The sequence below is a fragment of the Poromitra crassiceps genome (assembly GCF_964638095.1).
Source record: "Poromitra crassiceps genome assembly, chromosome: 3".
Classification (NCBI taxonomy): Eukaryota; Metazoa; Chordata; class Actinopteri; order Beryciformes; family Melamphaidae; genus Poromitra; species Poromitra crassiceps.
In genome coordinates, this window is record NC_139625.1 from 76,512,228 (window position 1) to 76,522,183 (window position 9,956).

Consider the following 9,956-nt stretch of genomic DNA (forward strand, 5'->3'; position numbering starts at 1 on the left):
CATCATTAAAATATCATAAATGTATCGCTGTTTTAATCAATGGCTACGTTGCTAGCTAGCTAGCTAGCCGTAGACCAGCTATGAACCCCAGTTTGGATGCTCACTGCCCGTCCACTAAAACGCGATTTCTGATCAACAGACCCCATAACGGGGATCTATACTGTTACATGTGTCTACTAACATCATTAAAAGATCATAAATGTAACGCTGTTCCTGGTACTTTAGTTTTAATCTAAGGCTACGTTGCTAGCTAGCTAGCCTGCCTGCCTTGGCAAAACAACACACACACACTACATCTCTCTCTGTCTAGTCACTATAGCCTGGATGACGTTAGCTAATGCTACCCAGCCTTACATTGGCATAGCTGCATTTAGCTTGTGGTATTATTATGTAGGCTACAGTAATATTGTATAGCTGGCTAGACAGACGAGTTTATCTGGAATCAGTGTGACAAGATCCCTGCTGCTAGCTTGTCTGCCTTTCTGTGTCAGAGTATCTAGCTACAGCGTCAGAGTATCTAGCTCGATAACGCTAGGTGTTATTTTGATCAACAGACCTCAACCTCAACAGCTGTCTCTCCTTCTCTCTCTGGATAGACTCCTGTCATGATCTGTTTATTTTATCACAACTTGCAATGTAAGTACTGACGTCCTCTCTGTTTATTCTTTCAGGTATTAATTCGATACCCTTCCAAACAGACCAGGGTGCCATGCCCCACATCAGCCGCAGGTATTGTGGAGAAGGGCAACTGGTCAGCTGCTGCCAACCTGATGAGGAAACAGGCGTGCTTGTTATGCTGGACACTGAATGCCAGTCTGCAGACTTCATCCTCCGGCGCTGTTCGCCTCAGGACTTGAAGGCCTAACGTTGTACCATGGACTGTATACATTCTGTGCTAATAATGCTAGCATGCTAACATCCTTTTCACACACACACACTGAATATACCGAAATGCTAGATTTGATCATGGACTTAACGCTAATGTTAATCAAAAACGGCCGCAGTCATAACGGTAAGGTGTGTTTGACCTAATTGAAATATTAACGTTAATGCCCTCACATTTCAGCGTGGTTACAGATAAACCTATTTAACGCTAGCTAGCTACAGTAGATTTTTGGAGGCGTTAATGTGAATGTCATGACCTAGTGAGCGTAGTATTATACTGTATATTATACATAATCCAGATGTAACCTAGCTATAGCTAGACGTTAAGAGGTTAGCGTGAATGCGACTGAGACCTGACATTACTGAAGTGAATACAAGTGACCTATATTTTTCAATCCTGTCTTTGAATAAAAGTTGTACATTGTGTTATACTTGAAAACCATGTCTTTGCTCCCTTATGTGTTCACAATTACAGCAAATCTGTATGGTTTATCTGTTGGCATTAAACCGTGGTATTTCCTTGGGTGATATTTAGAGCTGGGTATTGGTTCAAATTTCAAGAATCGATTCGATTCCGATTCACAAGGTTGCGAATCGATTAATTTCGATTCGATTCGATTCGATTCGATTCGATTCGATTCGATTCCGATTCGATCAATTTTCAATATTGATTTGGTTAGTGATACCAAAACGTGGTTTTTGAGCTGTACCCTGAATTACATGACTGTCCAGTTATGTAACACAGGGGTTTCCAACCAGCCAAGTAGATACATGGGGAAAAAAAGTTGCAGACCTGTTGTCAATTTTAATGGTTTTAGTTACACATATATTTACTCACCACGTGGTGACAAAGGGTAAATAACAGCCTTTTCATCTGTCAATAAAGACACTTTCACAATTATGCACAGTGATTTGATTTCAGCCTATATAATTTCTAAAAGTAGATATTAATAATGATCAAACATTTCCATTCATGTAGCCTACAGTATTTATGTTTTTGTTTCAACTACAAACATAATTAAACGTCAACTTGAAACTATGTTTCAACTACCACACACAGCACAATATTTTAGCCTGTTTAGTAAAAAAAAAAAAAAAACATTTTTTTTTTTTTTAATTAAAAAAAAAATCGATCTCTGGACATATGAATCGATAATCGAGGATTAAAATGAAAATCGATTAAAAATCGGAGAATCGATTTTTTGAACCCAGCCCTAGTGATATTCCATATTTGTCATTAAACCTAGCTGTTCACATCTGCAATTTGTACAAATTGGGCTAAATTTGCAATGATGATCGACCACGTGAGATATCACAAGTAGCCTACTTTTATTAAAAAACAAAACAAAAATGTTCACTTGCTCCCAGCATGCATTGCTACTCCATTTCGCTACTAAATAGCAACCAAATGAGCCGAAATAGATATGAAGGTAGATCTCAATTTTGTGTAATGGTAAGACAACCTGCAATTGTAGGACATTTCAATATTGGACCAAATAAAACATCGAAATGAAAACACCACCCTATGTGAAACATATATGTAATCCTGGGTCTATATATATCTCTCGTCGATTTAACGTGATTTAGGTAAGTGACAGCGTAACGCGCTTGACATGACAGATAAACTTAACCGACCAGCACTCTGCTTCAATCAATGAATGCTTTATATTTATTGAAATTAAATATGGTGATATCTGGTGCTCTGAAATAAATTACTCTCTCTAGCTACAGTATTGTGTCTTATTATTGTAACGTTTGAATCAGCGTTTCATAACTATAATAGCCTATTACTGTAGCCTGGATGACGTTAGCTAATGCTACCCAGCCTTCCATTGGCATATGCTGCTTTAGCTTGTGGTATTATGGTACAGTAATATTGTATAGCTGGCTAGACAGACGGGTTTATCTGGAATCAGTGTGACAAGATCCCTGCTGCTAGCTTGTCTGCCTTTCTGTGTCACAGAGTATCTAGCTACAGTATAACAGACTGCATTACATGCTACACCATGCAAATATATTTCGATATAATTCAAACAATTAGCCCACCATACCACTGGACTGTAGGCTACAGTATTGCTGTGATGTGTTACATGTTACATTTTTATAACTGGCTCACTCTGAATGTAGTTAACACTTGCTTTGGAGAATTGTCTGATTGATGACTGCAGAACAAGTTATGAATGTATAACTTTAACTACACTTTTTTTGCTAAATAAACAAGCACAGGTCTAGCATCACATTATTCAGTTTAAGGATCCTTATGTGGAAACATTTTGAGAACCACTGTTTTGAAGTACTATTAATATAGCTGTTTTCATTCTCACATGACAATACAACAGAATAGAGTATCAAACAAAAACATTTTTATTCAGTTCCATTCAAAAAAGTACAATTTGAGTATGAACAGTACAACATGCAGTACAGTATGGAAACAATATGAAGTTCTGTTGGCTGCTGCCATTAACCTCACAAATCAACCATTGCAGCCGGACTGGTCATTTGGTTCAGCATCAACATGGGCTGAGAGATTGAGTAGGCTAAATAAACAATACACATGAGAATTACAGTTAACGTAGCAGCATTTAATAACGTTAATTTTCGTGTACCCGATGCCAGGATATTTTGTCACTTTGTTTTCATCAAGTTCTCTGGACTTATATACACAAGCTCACAGCGTCCTAACAGGTTAACGTTATAATCTCAGAAGAGATTGAGTAGGCTAAATAAACCATACACATGAGAATTACCGTTAACGTTACAGCATTTAATAACGTTAATTTTCGTGTAGCCGGTGCCAGCATATTTCGCCACTTTTTCTTCATCAAGGCCTCTGGACTTGCATACACAAGCTTGCAGCGTCCATGTCCTTGTCTTTATCATTCACCCCACCGATCTGCAACGCCTTGATTCCCAGATTAGAAGCCTCGCGTATCTGGTCCTCCATTAGCGCATTTAACGGCGACACAACAATACGTAGCTGTTCATAGCCATAGCTAGTAGCTAGCTCGGGAGCTATGCTTTGGAAAGACCAAAAGCTAATGGCTAGCCGCTGCAGCTGTTATACGTCATTGACAAAGACGCACTCTCTGATTGGCCGATCACGGCAGGACTGATGTTGGCAGTCACGCCGTCACTCATTGGCTGCGGGGTGGCTGCGGGTCTGCGCGAGTCTTTCAATCGCCGCGGAAATCGATTTGAATGGCCCGTTCGCTAGACGCTAGTGACTGGGAACTGAGAGAGCAGGTCACGTGGGGGCTGGGTTTACCTAGGCTAGTAAAGCCCCCCCTTACTTAACACTTTGAGTGCCACGGCCCTTGGGCAAAAGGTGCTGTACTGTGCCACATAGGCCCCAATGCATTTTAATATAGCCATATCATTTTTTGTGTTCCTCTTATATGGACAACCAATAGCCTCAATGAAACTTTGAACCCTTCTGTTTCATTTAAAAAAAAACTGTGTTTATAAACCGTTCCATTTTGGAAATACACCCCTCTGAAAAAGAGTGTTTTCGACCGAAAAGAGCATGCTGAAATTAGTTTTTGAGATAATCACATCTTTATGTTAGAAAGGCGACAGAATTAATTCTGCTTTGAGTTCGAGCCTGCTGCTTGCTGCCTGGGTGTGTGTGTGTCAATGGTTGTATGCTGTTAGTGCCCTGCGTGCCCACCCCCCTCCTCCCCCTCCTCCGTGGTGGGAGGAGTCGAGTGTCTCTGCTCTGCGGTTTGCTCTGTTTGCTCTGAACTGAAAAGTCCGCTGGCTGCATCCCCCGCTCCTTCACAGCGTGTCCTCGGCTCCCAGCCGAGAACAATGTAACCCCTCAGAAAGACGCCGCTGTCGCCGTGTCGGCAACTAAATCATATGGATGGACCATCGCAGCGCACACGGATGGGGCTCAACCGTGGCAGCAGATGACTGCTGTTCACAGGCACAGCCAAGTAACGTTATGCTTCAAGCATATCAATGGCGATTTCCGTTTCCTCATGACTTCTTCTCTCTTTTCTCCTGGCCTCTGTCTAATCGGGAGGGCACTGTCGCCACCTAAGGGTTCTGTAAAATAGGCTAGACACATTCAACAGCTCCCATATTGTAAGAGTGCGGGGACTCGAAATACTACATTTCCCACAATGCACTGGGCTCGCGTGGCCTTCGTTTCCATGCCCACCCCTCAGCCAGGCTGATATCAAACTCCAGTAGGTGGCGGTAATGCACATATATGTTTGCCAAGCGCCATAAAACTCAAAGAAGAAGAAGAAGAAGGCTTCGACAATAATAAATGGAGAGAAGAAGAAATAAATCGAAAATAAATCGAAAATAAATTGCCTCCAAATTGCACCAAATTTAAACTGAAGTATATATGTCGGGAGATGTCTTCATAAAATTTTTTTCATGCATTTTAAGGCATTTTCGTAGGAGTTACGCGCATCTGATGTTGTAACTATTTTCTGTAAAAATGTGTAAAAACGGGTAGGGGAGAGTGGGGTGAGTTGTGCCACTTTTTACTTGAGGTGTCTTTAAAGTGAGGGCATGACAGTAATGCCTCCAACTACAATATGTAAATATATTTCAGGATGTTGTGCACTACTGGGAACACTCCCTTTGGATCTTAAATAAACTGTTAAAAAAATATGGCTATTCTTAAAAAAGTGGTCTCTTGGCACAACTTGCCCCCGGTGCGGGGTAAGTTGTGCCTTTGGAGAGAATACGTTGGGGTAAATTGTGCCATTGATTACTGAAGTAAAACAGAACATTTTCATCTCATATACTGTAATGCTATATCAAAGCAAGACAAAATAAAGATAACACTAAAGTCCAGTGTACTATAACAGGGTTAAACAAGGCTAAACGGTAGCAGCAGTTGACCTACATATTTAACTTTCTCAGAAATAAAAATTATGTTCAAAATGAACAAAATCAACTATCACTTACAATACTGCAATATTCTTCAACAAGGTCTATTTAAACATTTAAGAACAAAATGAAATAAAGTTTCACTAAATCAACTGCAACTGCACTGGCACAACTTAACCCAGGCCTTTTGGCACAAATCACCCCATCCCCTTCTTTGCAGAGTGAGTAAAATGGATGCCTCATCAAAAATGTGTGGTCAGATGACCAATTTCTTCTATGGTTTTCTAGATACAAGGGGTGGCACAACTTCCCCACTGGCACAACTCACCCCACTCTCCCCTACATTGCTCAGCGTTGATTTCGTTACTTCAACCCACCTACTACTAGATGTAAAATTTGACGAGCTTTCCAATGCCGCCAGTCCCGTGTCGCTACGTGCTTCCGTTCCCGAGATCGGGTTAGTTTGCAAGGAACTATGGAAAGCTAATATTAGCTACAGGAGGCTATGCGGTTGAAAAAGATGGCTGCCTTTTTGTTTTTCTTCAGACCTCTGAAGGGGCGTGGAGGACCTCTAGAGGCGGGACCATGGCTCACAACAGTTGTAGTTCATAGGTGCACGACTTCCGCAAGGCGGGGGGTGTCGCTCTGACGCGTTTTGCATCAGAGCGACATGGAAATAATGTGATAGATGCTTGATAGGCATGGCAGTTAATAACCAATTTCAAAAATTTCAACGGATTCGAAAACCTTAGGGGCGTGAGATTTAATATATATTCATATTCCCCACGGAAAACCCATCCTTTAACATTATCAATAGCTCTCTCTCCTCTGGCATTGTCCCTGCCTCCTTTAAATCTGCTGTAATTAAACCTCTACTTAAAAAGCCAAATCTTGATTATGAGGTTCTTAACAATTTCAGACCAATCTCAAATCTCCCCTTCCTCTCTAAAGTTCTTGAAAAAGTAGTCTCGACCCAATTAACTGACTACCTCTCGCGTAATAAACTTCTCGATCCCTTTCAATCTGGTTTTAGATCGCTCCATAGTACTGACACTGCTCTTACAAAAGTAACCAATGACCTCCTCGCATCAGACTCTAATTCTTCCTCTCTTCTCATTCTATTAGACTTAAGCGCAGCCTTCGATACAGTCGATCATAACATCCTCCTAAACCGCTTATCTAACTACGTAGGTATCCGGGGCGCTGCCCTATCCTGGCTAAAATCACATTTGTCTCACAGGACACACTGTGTCTCATATAAAAATATTATGTCCACATTCTCCTCAGTAGAGTTTGGTGTACCGCAGGGATCAGTCCTGGGTCCCTTACTCTTTGGTGTTTACCTACTGCCTCTTGCTGAAATTTTCCGTAGATGGTATTAATTTCCACTGTTGCTGATGACACTCAAATGTATATACCAATTAGACCAGACGATCGCTCTCAACTCGCTAATCTTGAATCCTGCTTAACTCATTCACTGCCAATATCTGACTGGCATTTTTGGCACAGGCCAAGTATTTCCATAATGTTTGGTCATCTTTCAAGACCCACAGTAAATTCTGTACTAGGACTACAGTGATGTCCAATACCTCGAAATGAAGATCTAAGTCTCTACTTTCACCCCCAAAAAGAAAGTTAGCTTTTAGCATGTTCTGTACTCTACTTATAACCCTTTTTATACACCCCATGTTCACCAAAAAAGCCTGTCTGGGAAGAGAAAAGGGAGAAAAAAGCATTTTTGTAAAAGGGCACAATCTCAGGCATAACTCACTCTCAATTCTTTTATTTGTACTGTATTGACATCAGACATGTAAATATTATTCGTTAGGACACAAATGACAAAAAATATATATATATATATATATATATACACACATGAAGTGCTTTTTTTTTACATTCAACAATACAGTTTACTCGGTGTGAGTGTGCAGACAGACAGACAGACAGACAGACAGACAGACACACCGACAGACAGACAGACAGACAGACAGACAGACAGACAGACAGACACACACACACACACACACACACACACACACACACACACACACACACACACACACACACGATCCCCCTTTTAGATTTCTAACCCAACATAGGATAAGCAATAACCACGCCCTGTGGCGCTGGGATTGGCCAGGAGCAACACTGGAGGGCACGCAGCCCAGCGATTTCATGAACCAACTGAAGAGCTCTTGAGAAGGACAGCGGGCTGCTGTGAGTGCCTTCTGCCCGCTGCTGCCTAGCTGTTCCTGTGTTTATTTTTGATTTGTTCTGGTACACCCGTCCTCGTCCATGTCTCCCTGTCATATCAACTCTGCTATTTGATCGTTCCCGTTTTCCCCTCGGCTATTCAACACGTCCTCACCGCCCTCGCAAACTGATCGATCATTTCCTCATTCCTCCGATGATCAAACACATCTCTTGATTACTTTCTCCCGTTTTCTCCTGGCTGGCACAGAGGAAGGCGACTCCAGCTCGTGCAGCGCGCCGAGGGCGTTTCAATGGCGTTTCTCCTGTCTGCACAAGGAAGCGTTACCCGTTCTCTGCTTTTCCTCTTGCTCAATTTCAAAACAACAGCTGCGGTATGTGTTTGATCGCGTGCTGTCGGCTACCCTTTGAAGGCAGGGACCTGTGTCTGTGTCACAGGCTGGGCAAGTGTTTGCTGCAGGCGCTGCACCAATAAAAACAAAAACACGTCAAACACGTCATTGGCGGGGAGGGCTATTTCTGATAACACGTCAAAGACGTCATTGGCGGTGAATGAGTTAATTGCTGTTACAGATTAAATTATTAAATTTAAATTACTAGTTGGGCAAGGCCGCGCAGCGGCCGAGCTGCGAATGCGCGCTGCAGGGCCAGCTTGGCGAGCTGCAGGGCCAGCTCGGCGAGCTGCAGGACGGGCGAGGCCATGCAGCGGCCGAGCCTAGGAATCGAGCGTGCGTAGTGTGCGAGATCCTGCTGGGATATCTTCACAATCCCTAGTTGCATCACAATCGCGGAAGTATCATCACTGATGATGTCACAATGTCTATGACAATAATACAATTTCTGTCGCACATCACTTATGCACAGAGCCATTGTGACAACATGACAACTCTGACTGGCCGCTGCTATGACGGATTCGGATTTGTGTGCAGCAGATGTGAAATGTGTGTTGGACCTTTATTCTGAAGGGCTGCGTGAAGTGTGCTAGGTTTTTATTCTGAAGGGTTGTGTGTGAAGTGTGTGTTGGACTTTTATTGTGAAGAGCTGTGTGCCATGTGTGTTGGGCTTCTATGCTGAAGGGCTGTGTGATTAGGGCTGTGTGTCAAGTGTGTGTTGGACTTCAGAATCACACAGCCCTTCAGTACAAATGTCTGTGACATCATCAGTAAGTGATGACATTACTTTATGGCCAAGGGTAAAAACACCAAGAAGCATCCTCAGCGTGTGACCTCCAATCTGTTTGCCATGTTGGATCAGTCTCAAATTAAAGAGTTCAAGGAGGCATTCAACATGATCGACCAGAATAGGGACGGCTTTATCGACAAAGAAGACCTGCATGTCATGCTGGTCTCATTAGGTAAGATGCCCACAGAGAAATATCTGGAGGCCATGATGAATGAAGCGCCTGGCCCAATCAACTTCACCATGTTCCTCACTATGTTTGGAGAGAGGCTGAGCGGCACAGACCCTGAGGAGGTGATCCAGAATGCTTTTGCCTGCTTTGATGAGGAGGGTACAGGGGTGATCCAGGAGGACTACCTGCGGGAGCTCCTCACCACCATGGGGGACAGGTTTACAGACAAAGACGTGGACGAACTCTTCCGGGAAGCCCCGATTGACAAGAAAGGCAACTTCAACTATGCAGCATTCACACGCATCCTAAAGGATGGGTCAAAGGAGAAGGACGATTAGGGGCAGGATCATGACTGAACTGTATTCATTTTAGCACATAATGCGTGTTGTTGGTATTGGTTGGAAACCTGAAGGTGGAAACCTGATTTAGACACAAAACACTGGTATAGCCCATGGGGGTAATTTATGTGCCTGTTCTACCATACCTCTGCACTGTCACTCTACCCCCTCCCAACCTCTATCATATAGCTCATTTGCACATCTATCATGACCCCTAGGTCTGTATTTGCTAGTAAATATGTATGACATGAAAATAATCGTACTAATAATATAATAGGGCGGCGTTTCCACAGCAGCGTGGCGACCCACATGGACACAATCCA

The 9,956-nt window shown here is 42.6% G+C and overlaps 1 pseudogene across 1 annotated transcript; it reads left to right on the forward strand.

The window, feature by feature from the left end:
• Positions 1-9,126: 9,126 nt before the first annotated feature.
• Positions 9,127-9,633, forward strand: LOC310773281 (myosin regulatory light polypeptide 9 pseudogene; annotated as a pseudogene). The gene has a single exon. The product of its transcript is annotated as a myosin regulatory light polypeptide 9 pseudogene (transcript).
• Positions 9,634-9,956: the final 323 nt, after the last annotated feature.